This window comes from Astatotilapia calliptera, chromosome 3 (genome assembly GCF_900246225.1).
Source record: "Astatotilapia calliptera chromosome 3, fAstCal1.2, whole genome shotgun sequence".
Lineage (NCBI taxonomy): Eukaryota > Metazoa > Chordata > Actinopteri > Cichliformes > Cichlidae > Astatotilapia > Astatotilapia calliptera.
In genome coordinates, this window is record NC_039304.1 from 39,984,017 (window position 1) to 39,994,856 (window position 10,840).

General features: G+C 40.0%; 1 pseudogene; it reads right to left on the reverse strand.

Moving 5' to 3' along the window:
* Nucleotides 1–839: 839 nt before the first annotated feature.
* LOC113019525 (low affinity immunoglobulin gamma Fc region receptor II-a-like) lies at nt 840–4,283 on the reverse strand (annotated as a pseudogene).
* Between the last annotated feature and the right edge of the window lie 6,557 nt (nt 4,284–10,840).

Here is a 10,840-nt window from a genome sequence, read left to right on the forward strand (position 1 = left end):
TGTTTAAACACAATACAAGTAAACTCCCACCCACAAACACCTTTATATTTCCACACACCATACCAGCGGTCACTTTTAGTCTTGCTACATGTGCTACAAGGAAAATCTGCTGCAGGGCTGACATCTAACTGAATTTTAAATCCATGGAGGGTTTCTTTCTATTTCTCTTTTGTAAAACCTCCTCAAAGCCAAAAAGGTTTCATCTCCTAGTCCACTGCTCAGGCCTCACACATGCGCATTAGTTTAAAGCAATAGTGAGCACTTTAACATACACAGATGTGGCTCTGAGGGATCTGTCATCAGTTTTCTTGGAAACACTTTTACCAGTATAAGTAAATCCATTATATTGTACATAAAGGTGGGCCAAGCATGTGTCCAATGTGTGATAATCAAAGAAAAACCTTTAAGTGTGTAGAAAGAAGAGTTTCATTTCATCATGATAATCATTTTATTTCACAATGAAATAGAAGGACAGCTGTGCATGTACATGACTCCTGTAAGTGAGCATTTGTTATGGTAGCATAAACCGATTAAACAGTTTTCTTTACTGAAGGAATATTTCAAAACTGAGATTTGTGGCCTCCTCCTCTAAACTAGAGAAACTTGTGCGTGCATTTGTGTTCAAAGATTACTGTCCTGTTTTATAGGCTTCAATAAATAATCTCTTTCACACCTGCTAATGCAGAAAAAAATAGCTAAATAGATGGAAAATTTATGAAAAGTGTTATAACATAACATAAAACCTGCAGATACAGTCTGTTTTTTGTTTGTTTTTAAGACAGTTTAATCACAAGATATTAAAAGAATATCAATTAGCTGTAGAGCACAGAGACGTCTGCTCACACACCCCTATTTGGAAAAAAAAAAAAGGTCATCCTGAACCATGATGGAGACAAAGAAGAGCAGCTGTACATTTTATAGTTGCTTCTTCTTGTTTCTCTTTGATGTTGATTTCTCCATGAGTGACATCTTCTGTTCTCACTGCTGAGTCGACTGCAGCTGCATCACTCTCTGCATAAGAAAACACATAAAGTGAGCATCAGTGCAGGCAGTACAGTCCTATAGATACTGCTGCTGTTACATTAACGATGACATAAAAATCATTCAGATTAATTATGCGCCAATATTTTGTGCAGGATTCAAATGCGACATGATGGAAAACTGATCAGATCCAGCAGCAAACATCAGCACACTACTGCAGGTAAAAATCATTACAACTAATAAATGTCTTGTTTATGTTTCTTAAATTTATGCGCTTTTTAAATGATAAAAACGTGTTATTGTCGTTATTATTTATTTAGTATTTTCTTAAAAGGTCATGCTATGAACAGTAAACACAGCCAAACATCAGAAAACAGAAAAATGTAAAAAGTAGTAAAAGTCAGTGGCACCAAAGAATAGAAAGGAGAGAAACAACTAAACCTGTCCTGTGGGTTTCTTTTAAACCACCATATCCTAGATTTAAGCACAACATGTCATTTTTCCCCCCCCCCCACTCTCAGTTTTATTTTCACAGCGCCAAATTATAACAGCTGTTGCCTTGAGGTTCTTTCTGTTAGCTGGCGCTAAATAAGCTAAATTAGCGTTTTTAGCTTAGCTTGCCCTGGATTCAGCTTTGACAAATATGATCGACTGTTTCCAGTAGAGTTCCATCATCTTGTCATCTTTTACCCTCTCAGAGCACCGTGTGTTTGAGTGTCCAGACCATTGCATTTTAGATTTATTCATGTCTTACACATCATCCCAACTCTTTGGGTAACTGAACAACTTTAACTAAAGTGAATAGTTAGTCTAATTCATTACTGCGCCCTGTTTGAAATTAAATGTTTAGCACACAAGGAACAACAACTCACCATTAACAGACTTCTACAAACACAGAGCAACCAGCATGTGATCTACAGTATGATTGTAGGCTTTGACTAAGCTTTTAAAATATGTATCACTAAAATTATCTATACATTCTCTTAACCACTGATCAGGAAGCAGGAGGGCTGGAGCTTCTCCCTGCTGGGATAGTATGAAAGGCGGGCTGCACATCAGACAGGTTTCCAGTACATCACAGGGCTAAGAAAGACAACTTAGCAATCTTACACGCCTACATCTAATTTGAAATCACTAGTTAACACCTATCATGTCTAGACTGTGGGAGGAAGAACTCAACACTGTGAACTGTTTTAAGCCGCACCACGTTTTAGTTTGTAACCATGAAAACAGGTCTGTGATGGTTACTGCCACTCAGAAGAACAACCAGAATGCTTTGCAGTTTGTTACTTCCTAATGCAGGCCTTCATCTCCTCCTGAGCCAAAAGAAAAATAACTATCAGAACATTTGATATCTGCACATTAAAGCCCATGACCTTTGTTCTCATTTTGTCTGAATGTCTATATTTAATAGTACAAAAGACACAAATTATATGTGTTACGACCCGACTCGAAATGACCGTAACAAGAGCGGAGTGTCCCGCGACTTCCCACGCCCAAACAGACACAGCCACAGCATCGGACTTTTAACAACAATTTATTCACAACAATGACACTCACAGTAGTGGAAGTGTATGATTTCAGGGTGAGCTAAGGCCAACACAACAAACAAAACTCAACCTAGGCTCAGGGAAAAGAAAACAAAGAAATGACACAAATAACACAGTCTGACCTCCCTGGTCTAAGAACACAGGAGAAAAGAAGGCTTCCCAAAATAATCGGCAGCTCACCCCTACTTGCTCCGCACTTCACACACATGTCTGACTTTAACTAAGTAGCTATGGCTGCGGATGCGGATGCGGATGCGGCTGCGGCTGCGGCTACTCCGTCTGGACCTGAGGCAAGTGCATGGGAAGTCTGCCAAACCCCACACCGCAGCGCTTCAGTCGTCCGTTTATAGTTCACGTCCACAGCAGGAACCAGTTACATCAGGCCGTTCCTTAGGTCCACCAATCACAGCCGAGCCCCTGCACAGGTGAATTTGCATACACACATTAAGAAACAAACAAACCAACAACACATACACGTAACAATATGTTTGATACCTTAAATTACGATTTGATTTAAAGAGCACCTTATGGGCAGTATATGACATGGTGGTTAGCACTGTTGCCTTACAGTAAGAAGGCCCTAGATTCAAATCCACCTTTTGTGTGGAATTAGCATGTTCTCTCTCTTTTATACTCTCCAGGTCCCTCTTCAAAAACAAGCATTAATAGAGTTAGGCTAACTGATGATTAACTGTGAATGGTTATCTGTCTCTGTGGCCTGTCCAGAATGTACCTCACCTACCTGGGACAGCCTCCAGGATATTTATAATAAAGAAAACTCCACAGAGCTGCTTTTAACCAAGCTTCAGCTTTCCTTTGGATATTGTTTAAAATTGAAAAACATACTAACGTAAAACATTCATGGAACACATAAAGAGTGAAAGTCTCACCTTTAAGTTTGCTTTCAACATGTCGTTCCACCAAAACAACCAGTAACATCACTACTAACACAACACAGACTGTTCCAGCTGTCAGCAACACGGAGACAAGTGGAGAGGAACCAGCAGAAGAGGCAGGTGGAGGTGTGGATGTAGGTGGAGGTGTGGTGGTGTGTTTGTCTAAAACAAAGCAAACACAGTCATTAAGTTGTCGTCACATTGTGAATGTTGAAAGCTGCAGAAACACAGACAGGTGAGTGTGTCACCTGTGACAGTGATCCAGCTGGATGGAGACTCTCCATGACCGCTGATGTCACACTTGTAGAGGCCTTCATCAGACCTGGAAACATGCTGGATGGTCATGTGACCTGTAGAGTCTTTCCCAGTGAAGACGCCATCTTTGAAGAAAATAGCTGTGAGGTTGGAGGGAGTGGTCTTTGTTTTACAGAGCAGAGTGACGTCATCTCCCTCCATCACAGGGAGGACAGGACTCTGCAGGATCACTGATCCACCTCAACACAGAGACAAACTACAGCATTTCATCCATTTACACAGAGCTTCATCAACACTAACTCCACACACTCAGCTTACCAGTGACTGTCAGGTTAACCAGGTTACTGATGGGACCCTCTCTGGACTCACACCAGTAAACTCCACTGTCCAGCGGGTCGATGTAGCTGATGTTACATGAAGAACCATCTGCTACTCCCCACTCCTCACACTCAGCTCTGGTGTCTATGCTTGTGTTTCTCCTCAGAGTCCATCCAGCAGAGCTGTCGTCCTCCTCACAGCTCAGAGACACAAAGTCTCCTTCAAAGGCCTGAGACCTGCTGGGACTCACAGTTAGACGAGCTGTGAGGGTTAAAATTAAATATTTAATTGTTTAGCAAAGTAATAATTAAACTATTTTTTCTGTGGTTAGGGCTTCCACCTTAAAGATGTTAGATTAAGCCAAGAAACAAATATTTGAAATATTTAAAAGAAATCACTGACCTTGGTTTGTTGTCCAGTAAAGCATTGAAGCCATAACTAAAGATAAATGACACTTAGGTTAGTATTTAAAATAATAGAGAACTGAGGTTTATTTAGCTCATTTTCAAAAGCTAGAACTGGAAAAAAACAAGGCAGAGATGATAATAACTCTTTTTTGAAAGGAAATTTTAGCTTTATTCATAGATCTCGGGTCCACTCACATTATTGTGCAGTCACGGAAATGTGCTACATGTGTTACACGTCCTCTCTGAATACTCCACAGTCAAAAAATGCTTTTTTATTAATAGTTAGTCTGATTATAATTAGAAATGGGAAACATTGTAACTCTGAGCATGAAGTTGTGTGTCCACTTTAAAGTTAAGCTGATATAATAACTAACTAAACTCTGTCAAGTTCACTGGTTCACAGGGTAAAATTTCCCCTTTAACCTGCTGCTCAGTCCATTCAGCCTTTTTTCTTCTCCTCCATTATTGTTTATTAACAGAGCAGACAGTAAAAATTCAACATTTAAAAGAAAGATATTCTTCACTTACAGAGCAGAAATAGTAGAGACGCGTCATCCATTGTCCTCTTGACTGATGTGGCCTGTTTTCTCTTTTTGTCACAGAGCAAACCCTGCCCTCCTCCCCATATGCTTTTTTTTTTTTGTCTATATGTAAGATGTGTGTAACAAGTATATTAAACTAGAAAATCAAAAATGTTGTTGAACAGAAAATAGTAAAACAGCAGAATCTCCAATGTTTAGAATGTTTTTGCTTTTTGAAAAACATCGACTCGTTTTGAATTTGAATAACTGCACAAACTGAGAACTGTGGAGACCAAGTGACAGTTTTTCCCACATATATATCTTCAGTTGCTCAAAACATACGAGCCTCCTTTTTAGAAACTGGTCTGTGCCCATAATCATGTTTGCAGTCTGCATTCATGCTGTTTTACACCAGTTTTGACCCCACCATCTAAATGCTGAAGTATTAGACTAGACTATGTTTTTACAATCTTCTCTGATGTTGGTGAGCCTGTGTGAATTGTGACCTCAGTTTCCTGTTCTTAGCCGTTATTACATCCTTTGTGCTGTGCATACTGTGCTCTTCTGCATACCTTGGCTGTAATGAGTGGCTATTTATGTTCCCTCACTATTAGCTTGAAGCAGTCTGACCTCTCTCATCATCACTTTTCAGACAATTCTCTGTAAACCGTAGAGATGGTTTTGTGGGAAAATTCCAGTAAGTTTCTGAACTACTCGGACCAGCCGGTCATTCTGATGTTCACTTGGGACCAAGCATGGAAATATCTGTACTTCTAATGCTGGTGTGCGCTTTAATAGCATGTTCATTTGAGTGTTAATTTCTTTATATATGTTTGCGTGCCTACCTCTGAGTGTCTCAGCCTTTTGTGGGGACAGAAATGAGCTGTTGTGAGTTGCAGGTGAAGCTATATTAGCCATGGCTGTGGTTTGAGACTGATATGAATATAAATGTGAGAGTAACAGATACCACACGGTGGCTCATCAGTGTGAACCGGGGGCACAAAAAGTAACAGTATATTTAAAAGGGTTAACATTAAAAGTTAAAGATGTATATCATTTAATGTGACATTATAAGGAAAAATAACTGATGTTTGTGTAAAAGAAAATATTTGGCCTAATATCATTTTTGTTCACTAAACAGGTGGATACATGCCACAACATTAGAACAACCGACAAGTACAGTTAATGACATTAAGAGCACTCCCCCAGCAGGACAGTTTACCCCATTACACCAGAAAACACTCAGGACACAGGCTCCAATCTTCTATGGCCTCATTACTGCAATGCTCTAACACTACATAAAAAAAGATTAACAATAATTGCATTAAAACACATCTTATTGTTTGAGATAATTATAATTTCAAATATATATATTTTTTAAATATAAAAACCTGTTTTGCACTGTGTGATCTGAAAGTGCTGTATGCTGTGAACTGAATGCTGGCAGCACAGCACATACATAGGAGGACTGAAGTGTACAGGAATATACTCTGGAAAAAAAGAAAAGCATCCTGCAAAAGTAAACCAAGCCTTTCCCAAGGCAAAGAAATGGGATATTCTTCAATGACCAAGTCAGTCAGTTGATCTCAGCCCAAAAGAGCCACTTTTCAGTTTCAGTTTTTTCCCGTTTTCAGTTTTATTTGTCATATGCAAGTTAGCACAGGGTCAACATTGCAATGAAATGTGTTTGACGAGCAGCAGTCACTCAGCAGCATGATACAGTAGAAGAAAATATAATAAAATATAATAAAAAAAAATAAAATAAAATAATAAAAAAATAGAAAAATAGTAAGGAGCAAAATATTAGAGAGACATGGTAAAAAAGAAAAGATGACTAAATATAAAAGTATCTACAAATATAAATATATGTACACCAGTGATTAAATGAGAAAATCTTGAAAAGAAATATGACGGGAGGGCAGATGGGATATTGCACAGGAATGAGCAGCACTTTTCAGTTAGTAGATACAAAACTGAAGACAGAGAAAGTCACAAAGAGCAAATCAACACAGTAAATGCCTGACAAAGTTTGTCAAGGATGGAAACAGCATCTGGTGATGTGCATGGGTGATAGACTTCAGGTACTCATTGTTCAGGACTTTAGGACTTCAGGCCAAGTAAAACCTGTGCTTATATTTAAAACAATGTAACTTTGTCTAATTCCCTTTGAGCCTCTTAAAATGGGGGATTGCTCATAAAAATTGCTCCAATTCATAACCAATGAATGCCATGCGGCTGTTAAACCATTAAATTAAAGCTGGAAGTTTGCACGTCAGTCACATTTTGATTGTATTGTCAAATATGTTGTGGTGGTGTACAGAGGCAAAACTGAACTCTCCTCTAAATTATGTCCATAACTATAACACCCACTGCTGCTGATAACACACAACTCTGTTACTGTGACAACTTTATTTAATAAAGTGCATTAAATAAGAAACACGACACATAAAGTATCAGAACATAGTTCATGAAATTTCTTTACAATAAAAACTAGTTACAAGTTGACAAAATACATTCAGATAATTCAGAGACACCCTTTCCTCAGATTAATGAAGACAATGTCTACACTACAGCCACAGACCTTACAAGACAACAATGAACTGATAACTGATAATGAAGAAACAAAAGTTTTTACAGCACAATGTTTGTCGAAGGCTGTGTGGAGGTGAGATAAAGACCCAAAGTGCAGGCACAGGCTGACATGTGAGTGAGCTTTTATTGAAGGAGAGTCAGTGTTGGGAAGGTTACTTTTAAAATGTATTCCACTACAGATTACAGATTACATGCCCCAAAATGTATTTTGTAACGTATTCTGAATACTTTGGATTACTTAATATATTATCATGCTTTTTACAACTACATGAATGTACTATTGCTGTGTGATTTATTACTTTTACTGAAGGCTACTCATGATACCAACACCAACTAGATGTTTAAATCTTAATATAAAATGAGTAACAGTAGGGTGGACATTAGGTAAAGCTGCACTTGTTGCAGTGATCTTGTATAGAAAACTATTTGGCGCGTATATAAAACAGGTCCGCGGCTCTGAACCGTAGTAAAGGGACCTCTGGCTAATACGTCGGGCTCGTAGCCAAAAACTAGCTTTACTTTGTTGTGTGGGTCAACTTTTCTTGCGAGAGACAGAGAGAGGCGTTGAAAGGCTGCTCCAACGGGACTTATTGTTTCGGAGGAAAACACGAACACAGCGTACAGTCGAGTCTTAATAGCTTACTTACAACTGGGCTCGTCAGGCACTCTCTTTGGCTGCAGTGGTTATTATTATATTTACATGCTCCGGTTTTTGCTCGGTGACAACTTGTACTTTTTGGCTCTCCTTTTTCTCCCTCCTCGCACTCACAGACACATAACGGGTATGTCAGCACGGACTACACTGCCTATGAGGCTACATTCTTTAGGGCTATGCTTGTAACACTCTGCCTGTTGCCTTCATCCATCCATCCATTCACTTCTGCTTATCATTTTCAAGGTCGCGGGGGGTGCTGGAGCCTATCCTAGCTGTCATAGGGCGAGAGACAGGGTACACACTGGACAGGTCGCCGGTCTGTCCCATGAAACCCATGAATAACCAATGATCAGGACATAGAACTTAAACATAAAACACTGGAAAACACCCAGGACCATGACAGTTCGTGAGCTGGTAAAACACAGTTTCACGTCAGGTGTAGTTCCTACAGATTTTAAACATGCTGTAATCAAACCCATGGTTAAAAAACCTGCTCTTGATCCTACAATTCTTGCAAATTGCAGGCCTATCTCCAAACTACCTTTTCTTTCCAAATTTCTTGAAAAGATGGTTCACAGCCAATTAACGACATTCCTGGAAAAACTTAAATGTTTTAGAGGTTCCAGTCCGTTTAAACAATTTCATAGCACTGAATCAGCCCTTTTAAAGGTTTTTAATTACATACTGACTCTGAGGACTGTGTTGTTCTTGTGTCTTTAGATTTGACAGATGTGTTTGATACAGTGCATCATGCCATTTCACTCACTTGTTTTGAGCACTGGGTGGGCATTAGGGGCACAGCACTGGCATATAGAAGGGCGCAGATCAGTTTAATGCTGGGTTGTGCTGTAATAGTTATCCTCGGTCAGAAGCAGAAGCTGACATCCAGGGAGTAGATTGTAACAGGTGGAATTTATTTGCATTCAGATTGGTGGTACAAGGAGATGTGGCATAGTGTGGGAGGATGTAGAGGGGTGATGCGGGGTGGTTTCTGCGATCAAGAACAGGAAAAGCATTAGAACATGAATACAGATTAAAGGGTAAGAGAGCTAGCCATGAATTTCTCTACAACAACTATGTGTCATGGTCCTGGGTCGTGCGACCCAGTGTTTTGTGTTTAGTCTATTTTGATGTTTATTGATTGTTTAGGTTCATTAAGTTAGTCCAGCCATCTGTATATACCACCCTTGCATTACGTCTCCCTTGCCCTTCGTGTGTTTATGTCTGTGTGTCTTGTACTGTCAAGTTCATGCTGTCAGTTATGTCACCTCCCCCTGTACTACGTCTCCCCGGTTCATGTCTCATGTTTCCTGTTTTACTTTGAAGGCCTGCATTCACTGTCAGTGTATTCAGTTTCACTCCTCCTGTCCTGTTGTTAAGTTCATGTGTGTCAGCTGCGTTCCCATGTGTGGCCACTTCCCCTGATCATTCCTCATGTGTATTTAGTCTCTGTGTTTCATGTAGTCTGCGTCGCGTCGTCTGTGTTCCCACCCTCCATGTTTCCATGCCCGGTCTGTTGTATTCATAGCCTTACCTTAGTTCATTCCCAGTTTAGGTTTCTGTTTAGTTATTGCTTTTGAGCTGCCCTTATTCTTGTTTTTTTTTGTGTTACCAGCCACTAAAGCTCGCTTTTGTTTAAAGTTACTCCCGTGTCCTCGGTCTGCACCTGAGTCCTCCACGCACTCTCCACACGGTCTGTCACAGCGGACCGTGACACTATGCTACGGTTGAGCATCAGTTTGACAGTGTATACATTTATTAAAGCACTACCTAAATTAAGCCACAAGATGGCACTCCAATACAAGGGACAAATATTCATATTGAGGCAGTTAGCAGTCAGCCCTCTAGTTAACGACTACGTAATACAATAATATTACAGCACACAAAGTTATGTGAATTGGTAAAGGGAACAAATAAAGCTGGAACAAGGCCAGAAACTATCAAATAACTGAGCCACCATAGCTATCATTAACTAGCACATATGCCAAAGGTAGATAGGGGCGATGCACACAAGTAATAGGGCAGAGCATCTTAAACATGGACTGCTAACTCACACACCATTCACAACAACCACGGGGTGGGCTATTCGTTTTTCCTCCCAGCAGCTCTCTTCTCCTCTCTCATCAGCCCAGGAACAAGTCAGGCTATCTCATGAATCCCACAGAGGCTGCTGGGTAATGTAGTTGATGCTTACACTGACTTTTCTACCACCGCATTGGTTCAGGTCCTACTTTGCCAGGCAAACTTTTTGTGTTAGTCTCTGTGACCATGTGTCGTCCTCCGCTCGTCTCTTGTGTGGTGCCCCACAGGGCTCAGTTCTCGGCCCCCCTTCTCTTTTCTTTGTATCTGCTCCCTCTTGGTTATATACTGAGAAAACACTGCATTGCATTTCACTTCTGTGCTGGTGATTGTCAGATTTATGTCCCTCTAAAGAAAAAAAACACAGCCTTTACTTCAGTGTCTTAATGACATTAAGGTTTGGATGTCTTTTAACTTTTTAAAATTCAGTGACAAAAAACCCCCCATGTGTATTTAGATTCCTTGGCCCATTATAATAAGCCAACTGTCACAAACCTGGGGGTCAAATGGACTGTGATCAGTAACTTCACAGTCAGATTAAGATAGTGGTAAACTCAAGCTTCTTTCAGCTCAGGCAGCTGGCTAA